The sequence below is a fragment of the Cucurbita maxima genome, unplaced genomic scaffold, assembly GCF_002738345.1.
Source record: "Cucurbita maxima cultivar Rimu unplaced genomic scaffold, Cmax_1.0 Cma_Scf00436, whole genome shotgun sequence".
In the NCBI taxonomy this organism is placed as follows: Eukaryota; Viridiplantae; Streptophyta; class Magnoliopsida; order Cucurbitales; family Cucurbitaceae; genus Cucurbita; species Cucurbita maxima.
This window is the reverse complement of record NW_019272452.1, coordinates 1-15,283: the sequence shown is the minus strand read 5'-3', so window position 1 is coordinate 15,283 and position 15,283 is coordinate 1. Positions and strand designations below refer to the sequence as shown.

Genomic DNA, 15,283 nt, shown 5'->3' with positions numbered 1-15,283 from the left:
TATTCCTAGCATAGTGTTCCTATGAGATATAAATACTTGATTCATTTCATATTTTTAGTAATTAACAATACATGATTTTCTAATGTCTCATAGTCCTAGAATAGTGTATATGATATCATAGCGTAACTTGTATGCAACATATCGTATATCATATCATATACATTACATAGTATATGTCATACAATCATAAAACACGACATGTGCAGCGGCCAGAGGTAGCGATGTCCATTCCCCGTCATCATCCCCACCATCTATTTCATTCTCAATTTCCATGAAATTCTCTATTTATTTGTGTGGGGATCACGGTAAGGGATTCATGGTAAGGAAGTGGCAGGGATCGGATTCCCCATAGATAATTTTAGTGGGTTTTAAATTCAAGAGTCAGTCTTGGAGTAAAAGGCCAAAAGTTTTGAAGATGAAAGGCCAAGAATCTTTATAGGAATAATGACTTTTTAAGGGTTACGAATAGTGACATTGTTATGTCTATATTTAGTTTTAGAAAACCTTATAAATACATGTGTTATCTTTGTCTCCTTTTATCGTTAGTGTGTGTGGGACTTATTTCACAAATTTATGAGTTTTCGTTAACAAAATTATATCAAGCCAATGGCGAATGTGGGTCAAATGCCGCTACCGCGACTAGTGAAGACAAACTACGAGAATTGGAGCATTCATATGAAAGCTTTTCTCGGTTCTCAAGATGCATGGGAGGTGGTCGAAGAAGGGTTAGAAGAACCAAAAGATGCCACGGGTTATAGAGCGACACAAAACAAGACGCTAAAAGAGGTGCGATCAAAGGATAAGACGACACTATACATGTTGTTCCGAGCCGTTGACGAGTCGGGCTTTGAGAAGCTTGCCAATGCAACTACTTCAAAAGAACGTCAGAAACTTTAGAAAAAGTGTTCAAAGGAATTGACCGAGTCAAGCAAGTCGTTTCCAAACTCTTCGTGGCAAGTTGGAGAGCATGAAGATGAAGGAGTCAGAGAGTGTATCTGACTACATCACGCATGTACAAACAGTGGTAAACCAACTCAATCGAAATGGAGAAATGTTAGCCAAGACGCGGGTTATGGAGAAGATTTTAAGGTCATTAACCAACAACTTTGAGAATGTTGTATGCGCGATAGAAGAGTCAAAGGACCTGACAACATTAACAGTCGACGAGCTAGCCGGTTTTCTCGAGACACACGAGCAACGTAAGAAGAAGAAGAAGGAAACACTTGATCAAGCACTTCAAACCAAGGCGTCAATCAAAGATTAAAAGGTACTCTACTCTCAAAATTTTGAAGGTAGAGGTTTTGACCGTGAAATTAGTAAAAATGGTCATGGTGCTCAAGGAAGTAGTCATGAAGGATAATATAAGAAGAAGGGACAGCCGAGCCAAGCAAATTGGCATGGAAGAGGACGCAATCGAGGAAGAGGCGGCCGATCAATTTACTCCAACATTCAGTGCTACAAATGTCACAAATATGCATTATGCAAACAATTGTAACTCCGACAAATGTTACAATTGTGGTAGAGGGGCATTTTGCAAAAGATTGTCGAGCCGATAAAAAGGTGAAAGAAACAATCAACCTAGCCTTGGTGACACAACAAACGAAGGACTTAGGTCTTCTCTTGATGGCTCAAAATGAAGATCTGAAAGCGTAAGAACATGACGTTGAAAAAGACGATGGCGGTAGTTGTGAGGCGGTGGAAACCGTTGGAAATGAGGGGATACACAGCGAATTCGGCAAAATCGCAATATTGGAGATGAGAAAATCGAAGAAGGAATCTGGATTGAACACGCGATCGGAAAACGAGCCAAAGAAACTTCCGGATCATCAAAAAGAGAATAGAGATTTAGAGCAACAACCAAAATCTGCCGTGGATAAATCTATGGAGAAGTCTTAGTTGCAGACGTTGAAATCGCTGAACGAGCGCATTTTGAAGGAGAAAGTAGAGATTGAAAAAGAAAAGAGAGCTTTTAGAAATGGAGATTGAAATCTTAGAGAAGGAAGGGCTGAGCTGAGTGAGAGTTCTTTCTATCTCAAACTAGAGAAGGAAGAGAATGGGAAAGTAATTTCTAAGCTTGTGAAAAGAATTGAAGAAGTATGGAGAAAGAGAGGAAAGCTACTGATAAGTCGTGGGTTCAAAACAAGAGGTGCGTGCTGGAAAGTGAAATTCTTTACATTGAAGCGTGGCACCATACAGATCGAGTTGAACATCCTTCTAGTCAAACTTGGTTAGACGTGGGCATGGGTCGGAAGAGCTATCGCGTGTCGCATATCAAGTGGAGCCGCGTCACTTTACAACGCGCCTGACGCGTTATTCCACCTAATCATCAATACGTGTCCCTCAGCCTGTCTGACACGCTTTCCCTCCAGCAAGTTGACACATGACACGTTTTCCCTCCCGCAAGTTGACACGTGGCCGCTTTCCCTCCCGCAAGTTGACATGTAACACGCTTTCCCTCCCACAAGTTGACATGTGGCCGCTTTCCCTCCTGCAAGTTGACACATGGCTTGCTGGCTATCTGACGCGCTTTCCATCCCACAAGTTCACACGTGGAAAATTTTCTCTCCTGACAATGCGCCTGATGCATTATTCCACCCAATCGTCAATACGTGTCTCTCAGGCTGTCAGACACGCTTTCCCTCCCGCAAGTTGACACGTGGCTTGCCAAAAAATTTTCTCTTATGAGAGTCGCAATACTGAATCTGATCTGCAAAATGAGTTCATTTACCTCCTTGTTCATGAAAAGACTCTGAGAAATCCTCGAATTTCATCTTTCGTAAAAGAACATATCGAACGCCCAAAATAAGTTCATTTACTTCCTTCTTGTTCCTGAAAGGACTCTCAGAAATCCTCGAATTTCATCCTTCATTGAAGAACGACTCAGATCTAAAGAAAACTTGTGAACGGCCGTATCATCGGTTTAAAGTTCGTACTGTTGTAACACCGTATCATGAAAAGATATTATTAAGAATTAATAAAACTTGGCCTATGTAATTGTCGAACCTACGACCTCCACGTTTTTAACACGACAATCTTACAACTAAGCTAATAGGGCATAAGTTTTATGCATATTATAGATCATTAGCTCCTAATCCAGCCAATCGAGTTTCGTTTACATAACTTTATGCATAATAAACTTAAAAAAGGCATTATCTTCTAAAGTTCGTAGTGCTTTAACTCGTATCATGAAAAAGATATAGTTAAAAATGAATGAAATTGGCCCATGGAAGTGTCAAACCTACGAGCTTCGCGTTATTAGCACGACGCTCTAACCAACTGAGCTAATAGGCCATAGATTTTCTCTCCTGACAATGCGCCTGACGCGTTAGTCCACCCAATCATCAATACGTGTCCCTCAGGCTGTCTGACACGCTTTCCCTCCCGCAAGTTGACACGTGGCTTGCCGACGGTCTCACGCGCTTTCCTTCCCACAAGTTGACACGTGGCTTGCCGAAAAATTTTCTCTCATGAGAGTCGCAATACTGAATCTGGCCTTCAAAGTGAGTTCATTTACCTCCTTGTTCTTGAAAGGACTCTGAGAAATCCTCGAATTTCATCTTTCGTAAAAGAACATATCGAACGCCCAAAATAAGTTCATTTACCTCCTTCTTGTTCCTGAAAGAACTCTCAGAAATCCTCAATTTTCATCCTTCATTGAAGAACATATCGAACGACTCAGATCTAAAGAAAAATTGTGAACAGCCGTATCATTGGTTTAAAGTTCGTACTGTTGTAACCCCGTATCATGAAAAGATATTATTAAGAATTAATAAAACTTGGCCTATGTTATTGTCGAACCTACGACCTTCACGTTTTTTACACTACAATCTTACAACTGAGCTAATTGGGCATAGATTTTATGCACATTATAGATCGTTAGCTCCTAATAAAGAAAATCGAGTTTCTTTTACACAACTTTATGCAGAATAAACTTAAAAAAGTCATTATCTTACAACTTAGCAATTTGGCATAGGTTAAGCAAAATATCTATGTTAGTGGTAACTCATGTGAATCGAGCTGTTGATGAACAGGTGTTATAGAAGCATTGCTCGAGAACTATGTGGTAACAGTGGGGATCGTCCAAAGGCATCCAGTCGTGTCTGTTTATTTTGGATTTCTATCTTTAGTTTTTAATTGTTTGTTGACTATTAGTCAAGGTAAAAAGTGCTGCTCGAGAACTATGAGGTCACAGAGGGTGTCGTCCTAAGGAATCTAGTCGTCTGTTTATTTTAAATTTCTGCATTTCTTTTTTAGTTATTTGTTGGTGGTCGGTAGAGGTAAGAAGGTGTAACAGCCGAAAAATGAAGCAAAGCCACCCACGTAAGACCGAAAGGATCAAATAAAGAAATTAAGAGGATTAAGCAAGGAAAAGGGTCTTAAGCAAGTCATTTCTATACCCTAATGAGTAACTATAAGGACTAAGGCCTTTGGAGAAGTATTGGGAATGAAAGCGTAAGCGAAAAGGATGAAAAGGTCACTTTACAATTTTAAAGAAAATTTTCGGATATTTAATTCCTTATCTAGTGGGAATTTCAAGATGCTCAAAACCCAAAAATGACCAACAAGAGATGAAGAAATTTTTAGGAAAATTATGAATTTATCAGAAAAAATAATAATAAAATATTATGAAAGTGGCAAATTACCAAATTACCCTGATGATATGGATAATTACGAAAGTGCCATCCTACTGAAAATAAAACCTTCTGCATGTGACTGTCTGCATAAAGTCCTTCAAATCTCAAATTCCAGTGGTTGGATTTTCCCCAAATTTGGATACAATCTAGAACATTCAAAGATCATCAAATCCAACAGTCAGAATTCAAACTCGAAGTTGGTAGCTCGCTGATCGGAGAGGATATTTTCAACGAATTATCTAGAAAATTCAGTCTCCAAATCACGTCGATTCTGAAGCTCTCAATGTCGATGGCAACTTCCCTTATAAAATCTGAAGTTGAGGCAAAATTTTAAGACAAGAATCGAGTGATGAGAAATCCTAAAACTCAAGTTTGAAGCTGTTAGATTATGAGTTTTTTTTTTTCTCGGATTTCTTCCAAATTCGAGGACTATGGTTAATCATTTTCCTTCCTACCAACTCCTACATATTTCATATGGGATTTACAACAAGTTTCGTGAAGGAATCAGGCACTGAAAAGTTTTATAATCGGCTACCCAACAAAAGGTTTCTAGATATACTCAGGCGAGAAACATGTTTTCCGACTAACTTTGGAAGGTTATAACTTGTGCTACAGACCACGAAAAAGTGTGAACTTGGTCGATACTTCTTGCTTTAAACTTCATCTAAAGGTTTGGTGGAGGGATCGAATCCATTAGATGTCTATATATAGCTTTAAAAAGGTAAAACTAATGGGGTTCGATAAGAAAAAATCGAGAATTTTCTAGCTACCAAGGGAGAAGATGAAGTCCAAAGTCAAAGGTCAAACTTTGACCAATAAAAGTCAAAGATAGTATATGTTGAGCTTCCCTCAGTTTTCTCAATTTTAACCTCTTTCCTGACCGGTTCTCACGAAAATCTTTATGGTTCTAGTAACTAGAAAAAATAAGGAGTCTGTGGAAGAAAATTTGAGATAATTTGGATACTAGAAGCTCAAGAACGAAAATTCCAAATGTCAACGACGAGGTAAGTAGTGACGTTGGACGTTTTGTTAAAAAATACTTGTAGGAATCCATTGGATTTTCCACATGAACCTAAAATAAGTTGAATTTAGGATATATGAAAGAAAAACAGAAGAACTGTGAGTTAAGGCCCTAAACTGATCAAAATGCCCCGGATATAAGTAAAGTTAAAATAGCCCACTAAATGAACTCCTAGGATGAATTATGAAAATTTGAAAGCCATTGGAACACGTTAAGTAACAAAACCAAGAATTATGGGTAAAATGACCAAAATGCCCCTAAGACGACTTATAAAAATTCAAGGTCTATACGTGCTCTAAATGGTTTCATACTTATTATAAGGACATGCAAATATGTTTGAGGTTTCAAGTTGATTGAAGCAAGTTTGGAACCTAAACCAAGTTAGGACCCAAGAAACACTTAAAGGAAACACCACAAGAATCAAGACTCTTCTAGAGCCCTCTAAAGAACTCCCTATGAATCTATGACCTTGTAGAACAACTCGTGCTAAGATGGGTTTGTATGGTTACAAATGCAAGTTACAACTTATGCCTCAAGGAATTACGAACTTTAGAAACTTACAAGATTAAGAACGAAGAACAATACCACACAGGCTTTACAACTACCCAAGTAAGAAGAATGTAAGGTACCACTCATGTTCAAAGTGACCTATGACCTCCCACCAAGCGATGCTTTTTCAGCCCAAGATTTCTTCTTCTTGGTGGGATACCCTGCACCATGTTTCCTTCGCAGAATATCATGATTGGCCTCATCTCTCTCACCTAGAAGAGATGCCCTACACCATATTATGGGTACCCAAAAGATTTGCAGGATGCCATGTTCATGTATGCATCGACCACGTAACCTTTATGGTTTATCATGGGGAGTAGTCTAGGGCCATGATGGAACAAGAAGATAGTAAGTTACCCTTGCCAAGAATCAAAAACTCCTAAGACCTCCCACGGTACAACGTGCTCATGACTTAGACTACGCTGCTTGGAACACATGAAGCCTTGAGCTTAGGTGTTTAGGCTGTATCATAGGGCAAGCCCTTGAGACAGGATTAGACTACATCTCTTGGAACTTAAGAAGTCTTGGATGTTGGTTTTCAGACTATGCTGCTTGGAATGCATGAAGCCTTGGGCATAGGTTAGTGAACGGTATCGAAGGGCAAGCCCTTAGATGCAGGTTAAGACTACGTCGCTTGGAACTCATGAAGCCATGAACGTAGGTTAAGACTATATCGCTTGGAATGCATGAAACCTTGGACACAGGATTGTTAGGTGCATAGCTCGTGCCGTAAATCCTAGGGGGAGTGTCTTGGAGAACGAATAAAGAACAAAAAAAGAACAAAGAAAGTACCAGGAACAAGAGAAAGATCAAGGTCTAGAACATGGATCAAGATCCAAGGTTTTAGGACAAGAACCAAGAACCAAGAACTATGTACTAAGGCCTTTAAAGGATAACAAATGTTTCATAATCTAGGGACCAAGGTCCTCAGGATAATCAAGATAAGATCCCCTAACTCAAGAACAATAACAAGAACAAGAATAAGACAACAACAACAAATGTGGTACCCTAGAAAATTAAGGATACGATTAAGAGCCTACAAGTAGGCTACTTACAGAGTCTTTGTCTCATTCTTTATTCTCCACTTTTTTAGGTAATAAAGAGTTGGTCAACGTCAGGAGCAGACTCTGAAGCAGGTGCCATAGACAAACCTTACTCGTTGTCCTCAACCCATTTATTTTAAAATGTTTTGTGCTTGTTCCTTATTTTTGTGTTTTAAATACTTATGTATAAACTTTATTTTGATATTATGTAAATATAATTTTTTAAATTCTTTTGTTTATTTCACAAAAACTTTACCCGTCTTTTAGAACCATCGCGACAGCCCGATCCTTACAGAGTGGTATCAGAGCCCAAGGTTTCTCTATGTCCTAGCTTAGGAGGACTCCCTACCGAGACCAAGTAAGTATGCCTTTAAACTCTTAACTTTAAGTATGCCTAGAACTTTAAGTTATTGGATGCATGATCATAGGGTTATTATTTAAGATAAGACTTAGATAACTTGAAGACCTCGAGGATAAGAGGGTTAGACTTTTAATTTTGGTGACTTATTCCGATGAAACAATATTATTTACTTGTATTGATTTAATTAGCATACAAATTATCCATGAATATTCCATTTGAATGTCTAATAGGTGGTTGACCTATTTAATGCTCTTAAAATACATATAAATTTGAAAGTTTAGAGTTTTATAGATGGAATAATGTTTAAAAAATTTCAATGTATCAAATAGCTTATAAGTTCAAACCCCTATTCAATAAAAAATCAAAAGTGGAGAGATTAAACTAGCAATTTGACAGAGTTAGAATATAAGATTACAGTATCGTTTTTAGTGTTTATAATGATTTCTAAAATCATTCTAAATTCTAAAGAATAATACTTGTGTGTGTTTTGTATGCATACTCCAAGTACAATTTATTAAGTTAAACACTTGTGATTAGGACTTTGAAATGTGTATTAAGAAAAAGTATGAAAGAAATCAAGAATGAACAAAAGAAAACTTACCCTAGTAGTTATTATAAAAGTTGCCAGAAGTGGGATTTGAACCCATGCCCTCTCACGATGGGGTGGATTGAATTCCACATCGGTTGGGGAGGGAATAAAACATTTCTTATAAGCATGTCGAAATCTCTCACTATTAGACGCATTTTAAAATCGTGAGGTTGACGACAACACATAAGGAGCCAAAGTAGACAATATCTAGGCTAATACTCATAATTTGTTGGAATAGTTCAGTTGGTTAGAGTGCATGATTGTTAACGATAAGGTTGGGGAGGTTCAAGCTCTCTTTTTAGCAATGGTAATGAATCATTCCATTTTAGTATGTGGAAAAATTTAATTATGGAGGTTCATGATTCCTAACATTGTAATATAGTCTTAATCATTCCCTAATAATAATGTTGAGTTATTTTTAAAGGTACTTTCAATACAAAAATATAACGTAAAAAATATTTTCGCATAAAGAAGTTATATCATGCATATTCTAGTGACTCTATGTCCATAGAAAACTAGGGTCGTTACATATAATCTACACATGGACTTTCTATAACCTAGAGAAATACCCGTGGCAACTCGCTCGACCAAAGATTCGATTACCGCCTACAAGTAGGTTACTTATTTAGTTGCACTATATATTACTTTTCCTTTGGGGATCACTAGTTGTTAGTTAAGGTCACAGAGGAGGGTCGTCTGGAGCTGTCAGTTCTATATGTTACGAGTTGTTGTCCTTAGTTTTCAAATCTCATTCCAATTTTTATCAATTTTTTTCTTTGTCACGTTAGTTCTATGTATTACGAGTTTTTGTCCTTATTTTTTGAATCTTGTTCCAATTTTTATCAAATTTTTTCCCTGTCATGTCATGAAAAATGATTTGAATCCTTGAAAATTGAGTTATTATAGTTGTGCTTTGAAGTTTTTAAAATTGAGTTATTACCGTTGTGCCCTATTTAGCTTATCTAAGCTATTCTCGGCCATTGGTGCCATGCAGTTTAACTCTTCTAAGCATAATAGAAATCAGGTAATTTAGTTATGCTCTTACCATTTCTCCTAATATTGATTCAAGTTGCAATAGGTGAGTTGACGAATATGCAATATATGACTCTTGAAAGACCAGATGACTTCTCACTCGAGAATAGTTGGCTAATATCTAAACCTACAAAAAAAATAAAAAAAATACAAAAATACAAAAATACAAAAAATACAAAAACAAAAGCTTGGACGAATTAGTTAATTTCTTTGGTTCAAAGATTTTTGGTTAAACTAAACTTGGATCCTTGGGTTGAGGACTAGGGTTGCCTAATCAATTTGGTATAGAGAGGTTGCATGGCCTACTCTAGAATTGATTTGATCTCTTGTTTATTCATTTATTCTATTGTTCTTATTTTCTTCAAATCTATCCATTTATTTTATTGCGGCCATTTCCATCCTTTTCATTATCTTTTGACCTTGTTCTTATTATCTTTTTGAAGATCATATTTTGACCTTGAAAAAAAAAAAAAAAAAAAAAATCCTTATCATATTTGTTCATAATAAATTGTCCTTAGCATTGATTTTAGATCATTTATATCTTTATTTCAAAATCAAAAAAACTTTTATTCACATTCTTTCTTATTCTATCTAAATCTAGAACATTTGTGTTTGATATTAGTGAGCTGTGTATGTGAGATCCTAAACATATTTAACTATTGTTTGTACAATCATGAACTTTTGTTAGTCGTAATTGTCCTAACAATTGAGTCATGATCATAAAGAATGGACAAATTGTCACACATAGTGAGAAAAGTGATCAAGATAAGTTAGTTGAAGAAGCAATCCAAGAGAACAAGGTGGAATTGAAAGCTTAAAAATAGTGAAAAGAATAATGAAATTGAAAAAAAAAAAATGAAAGAGAGTGAGTTGTTTGGCTAGAGTTGGAGAGGTTAGAATCGCAATGTTTTCACAAAAACCATCTTTATACTTATGTACAAGTAAGAATGTTTGGTCTCTGACAATAACAATTTTTATTTGCCTTATATGTTTCAATCTCTTTTAGAAGAATTTGAGAATGTGTTCCAAGATGAAGTACCTAAAGGACTACCTCTCATTAGAGATATTGAACATAAAATAGATTTCATTTCGGGTGCGGTCATTCCCAATTGAGAAGGGCTATATACGAGAGAGTTTGAGTCGATGTTCTGTATTAGACTTATTGATGGGAAAGAAAGATGGAACGTGGCACATGTGCGTGGATTCTTGAGCCATCAACAAAATCACGGTAAAGTATCGATGTCTTATTCCTAGGCTAGACCATATGCATGATGAATTGCATGGTTCATATCTATTTACAAAGATTGATTTAAAATTTGGATATCAATAAATTAAAAGGCATAAACGAGATGAATGGAAAAAAGCTTTCAAAACTAAGGTTGAATTGTATGAATAACTTGTTCTGCCTTCTGGAAAAGAGCTCGATTCTTGTTCCAAACTATTGCCAAAACTTTCAACTGTATAGGGGAAGCTTAAACCGGCATTGAGAGCTTCAGAATCACTATGATTTTGAGATTGAACATTCTGGATAATCTATAAAAAATATCTACACTTGTCAGAGGACACAGATTTTTATTTTATTAATGGTTCTTATAACCAACTACTCTATTTTCCTATTAAAAAATATAGTCACGGCATACATGACATTACTACTATGCATGAAAGAATTCATTTACAACATTTCATAAATGGTGCTATGGACTTAAATGTTCATAATGAACTCATTAAAACAATATTGTTATGAACAACATAGTGGAAAATAGATACCATTAGTTTAAATAAAAATAAAGCAATGCCCTGATCTAACCTAAGGATCATTAAAAATAACATGAATGCAACTACCCTAACTTTGGTTCCTTGGCTTACATCGCAACGTTGTCATCCGTAAATGGATATCTTACCTTTACTTTAAAATAAGAGTAGCATGTGGTTTGAGTACTTTAATAAATACTCAGTAAGTAATCTCACTGTTACGGTTGGAATATGAATCATGTGTAATATAGTGGGACATATCCTTTTATAAATACATTGTGGCATGGGCTTAGGCTTCGCTTTTCTGTCCGAGCAGAGTTGAATACGTTGTACTTCCCTACACACACGACCCATGAATGTGCACATTGACCACAAGGTCGGTTGGTATAAGAGTACTTTGTGGGTCTGCCTCGTCGAGCTTGTGCACACTCACATTACCAAATACCATGAAGGGAAAAGACCCGCATATATCATATGGAACATAAATATTGTAAGGTACGTGTCTATACTAATCATAATGGGGAAGTATCCCGATGCACCTCCCATATAAAATGCATGAGATCTCTAACATTAAAACACGACAGAACGTTCCTATGAGACATACATACTTGATTCTTGTCATATTGTCCATGATTAACAATACATGGTTTTTCTAATGTTTCATAGGCATAAGGTGTACTAAACATAATATAGAAGTATCTCGATGCACGTGGTATACAAAATGCATGAGGTCCCACAACATTAAAGCATGACATATATTCATGGCGCTAGGATGCTAGTCATACCTCCGGTCTATTCCTAGCATAGTGTTCCTATGAGATATAAATACTTGATTCATTTCATATTTTTAATAATTAACAATACATGATTTTTTAATGTCTCATAGTCCTAGAATAGTGTATATGATATCATAGCGTAACTTGTATGCAACATATCGTATATCATATCATATACATAACATAGTATATGTCATACAACCATAAAACACGACATGTGCAGGGGCCACAGGTAGAGATGTCCATTCCCTATCATCATCCTCACCATCTATTTCATTCTCCATTTCCATGAATTTCTCTATTTATTTGTGTGGAGATCAGGGTAAGGGATTCATCTCAAGGAAGTGGCAGGGATCGGATTCCCCATGGAGAATTTTAGTGGGTTTTAAATCCAAGAGTCAGTCTTAGAGTGTTGAAGATGAAAGGCGAAGAATCTTTATATGAACAATGACTTTTTATGGGTTAGGAAACAATGGCATTCTTATGTTGTCTATATTTAGTTTTAGAAGACCTTGTAAATACATTTGTTATTAAAATTAAAATGGTAAAGTAGAGCAGAGAGAAAAAAAAAAAAAAAAAAAATAGAGAAGCAAGAAGGTTTTTTAAGACAAACAGAGTGTTCTTTGTCTTCTTCTATCGTTAGTATGTGTGAGACTTATTTCACAAATTTATTAGTTTTGTTTAACAAATTTGTATCGAGCCAATGGCGAATGTGACGGGTCAAATGCCGCTACCGCGACTAATGAAGACATACTACGAGAATTGGAGCATTCATATGAAAGCTTTTTCGGTTCCCAAGATGCATGGGAGGTGGTCGAAGAAGGGTTAGAAGAACCAAAAGATACCACGGATTATACAACAGCACAAAACAAGGCGTTAAAAGAGGTGCGATCAAAGGATGAGGAGGCACTATACATGTAGTTCCGAGCCGTTGACGTGTCGGGCTTTGAGAAGCTTGCCGAAATTTTTTCTCTCCTGAGAGTCGCAATACTAAATCTAGCTTTCAAAGTCAGTTCATTTACCTCCTTCTTGTTCCCGAAAGGACTCTCAGAAATCCTCGAATTTCATCCTTCGTAGAAGAACATATCGAACGGCCAAAATAAGTTCATTTACCTCCTTCTTGTTCCTAAAAGGACCCTACAAAATCCTCAAATTTCATCCTTCATAGAAGAACATATCGAACGGCCAAAATAAGTTCATTTACCTCCTTCTTGTTCCTAAAAGGACCCTCAGAAATCCTCGAATTTCATCCTTCGTGGAAGAACATATCGAACGACTAAAGAAAAATTAGAACATATCGAACGACTAAAGAAAAATTGTGAATGTGAAAGGTTACCTCGCAGGTCTTATCGGTTTACAGTTCGTAGTGTTGTAACCCCGTATCATGAAAAGATATTATTATGAATTAATAAAATTTGGCTTATGTAATTTGTCGAACCTACAACCTTCACGTTATTAACACAACAATCTAATCAACTGAGATAATTGGGCATAAGTAATGCACATTATAGATCGTTAGCTCCTAATCCAGTCAATCGAGTTTCGTTTACATAACTTTATGCATAATAAACTTAAAAAAATCATTATCTTTTAAAGTTCGTAGTGTTTTAACTCGTATCATGAAAAGATATAATTAAAAATAAATGAAATTAGCCCAGGTTTGTAGTTTAGGTTACATAATTTTATGCATAATAAACTTAAAACTTTAGGTAGTTATCTTTTAAAGTTTGTAGTGCTTTAACCCCGTATCATTAAAGATATCATTGAAAATTAATGAAATTAGCCCATCCAAGTGGCAAACATGCTACCTTCGCACTTAATTAGCGCGACGTTCTAACAAACTGAGCTAATGGGCCAAAGGTTTTATGCAACTTGCAGATCAATAGCTTCTAATCTAGCCAATCACTTCATTTTAAAACATTATATTTAAAGTTCGTAGTGTTGTACTCCCGTATCATGAAAAGATATTATTAAGAGAATTAATGGTACTGTCCCATGGTAAAAGGGAGGTCCATCACTTCATTTTATAAGCCCACTTGAACTTTTTAAATTCATTCAAAGAATACATTTTTTTATGGCTCTAGGTTAATATTTTGGCTAATCCGGCTTGGGTTTGATACGTTCGGACACTTTCTTCTTTCAATTTTTCAGAAGTTTAAATTAGTATGACTACCTTTTGGCTAGTTAAATTTTTAGAATCGAGTTTAAATTATTAATGCACACGTAGGTTTAGTTAGTTTATATACTTATGAGTAAGTTTAAATTACTTTATGAAAAAGTAGGTAAGTTAATTTCCATAGTAGAATTTTAATTTATGGTTGTTGGACTTCTTAGGAAAAATTAAAATTTAGAGGCCAGCATTAAGCTAACTTCAAATGGTTGTAGTTGCTTCGAAGGCTAACCAAGTAAGTGGCCTTAGCATCATTTGGTTATAATTGTTGTTGTATGATGACACGTGCTCGTGGCTTTGCAAATTGTAATAGCCCAAGCTCATCGCTAGCAGATATTGTCTTCTTCGAGTTTTCGGGATTACCTTACGCTTTTAAAACGCATAGAGAAATTTTCACTCCCTTATAAAGAATGTTCCCCTCTCCAACTGTTGTGGGATCTCACAATCCATCCTCTTTCGAGACTCAGTATCCTTGCTGGTACTCGTTATTTTCTTCAATCTATGTGGGATCTCACAATCCACCCCCTTTCAAGCCCAGGCATCCTTGCTAGCACATCGCCCGATGTCTGGCTCTAATACCATTTGTAACGGTCCAAGCCCACCAATAGTAAATATTCTTTTCTTTGGACTTTTCCTTTTGGGCTTCTGCTCAAGGTTTTAAAATGCGTTTTCTATGGAGAGGTTTTCACACCCTTATAAATAATGATTTGTTTCCTTCTTCAACCAATGTGAGATCTCAAAATGCATTTGTCAACTACTAAATGAAAATCAATGCATACACTGTTATTTGTTCTCCCCAGTACACCATTCGGTGTCTGGCTCTGATACCAACATTAACACCCCTAATTTCTTACCCTAAGTAGAGGTGTCAATACATGCCTGCCTTAATTAACATATGCGGACATTGAAATGAAACATTTTCAAATGAAGCTATAGACTTACACATTTAATTTAAAACAAGAAAGTAAGAAATAACGTAGTTTTAAAACATGAAAAAGTTTTGCATATATCCCATAGGGTCGAGACTTTATCCAAAGTACATGTGTAAGCTTGTGAGTGCAACAGCCCACCACTACTCGAATGGTAGTGTGTCCTTTTGTTATCTTATGTAAACCTAGAAAGAATTCCATGACAGAATCTCTAAGTTGTTGAACCTTTGAGTACCAATTAGATTCACTAACCAACGGTTTGGCCATATCCTCTAACAACTATCTATGTGACCTACCACATTGAAGAACTTAACCAACTTGGGATTCACTCACTATGTATTAGTAATTTAGTGTGGTATTCACATTAAGGACGAGGCGAATAATCTCATGTTCGTTTGGTAAATATGAAGTAGGATACTTACTTTTT

At 36.2% G+C, this 15,283-nt stretch overlaps 1 non-coding gene across 1 annotated transcript; it reads right to left on the bottom strand.

Moving 5' to 3' along the window:
• Positions 1 to 3,217: 3,217 nt before the first annotated feature.
• Positions 3,218 to 3,291, bottom strand: TRNAI-AAU. Its single transcript has one exon. It is a non-coding gene; the product is annotated as a tRNA-Ile (tRNA).
• Between the last annotated feature and the right edge of the window lie 11,992 nt (positions 3,292 to 15,283).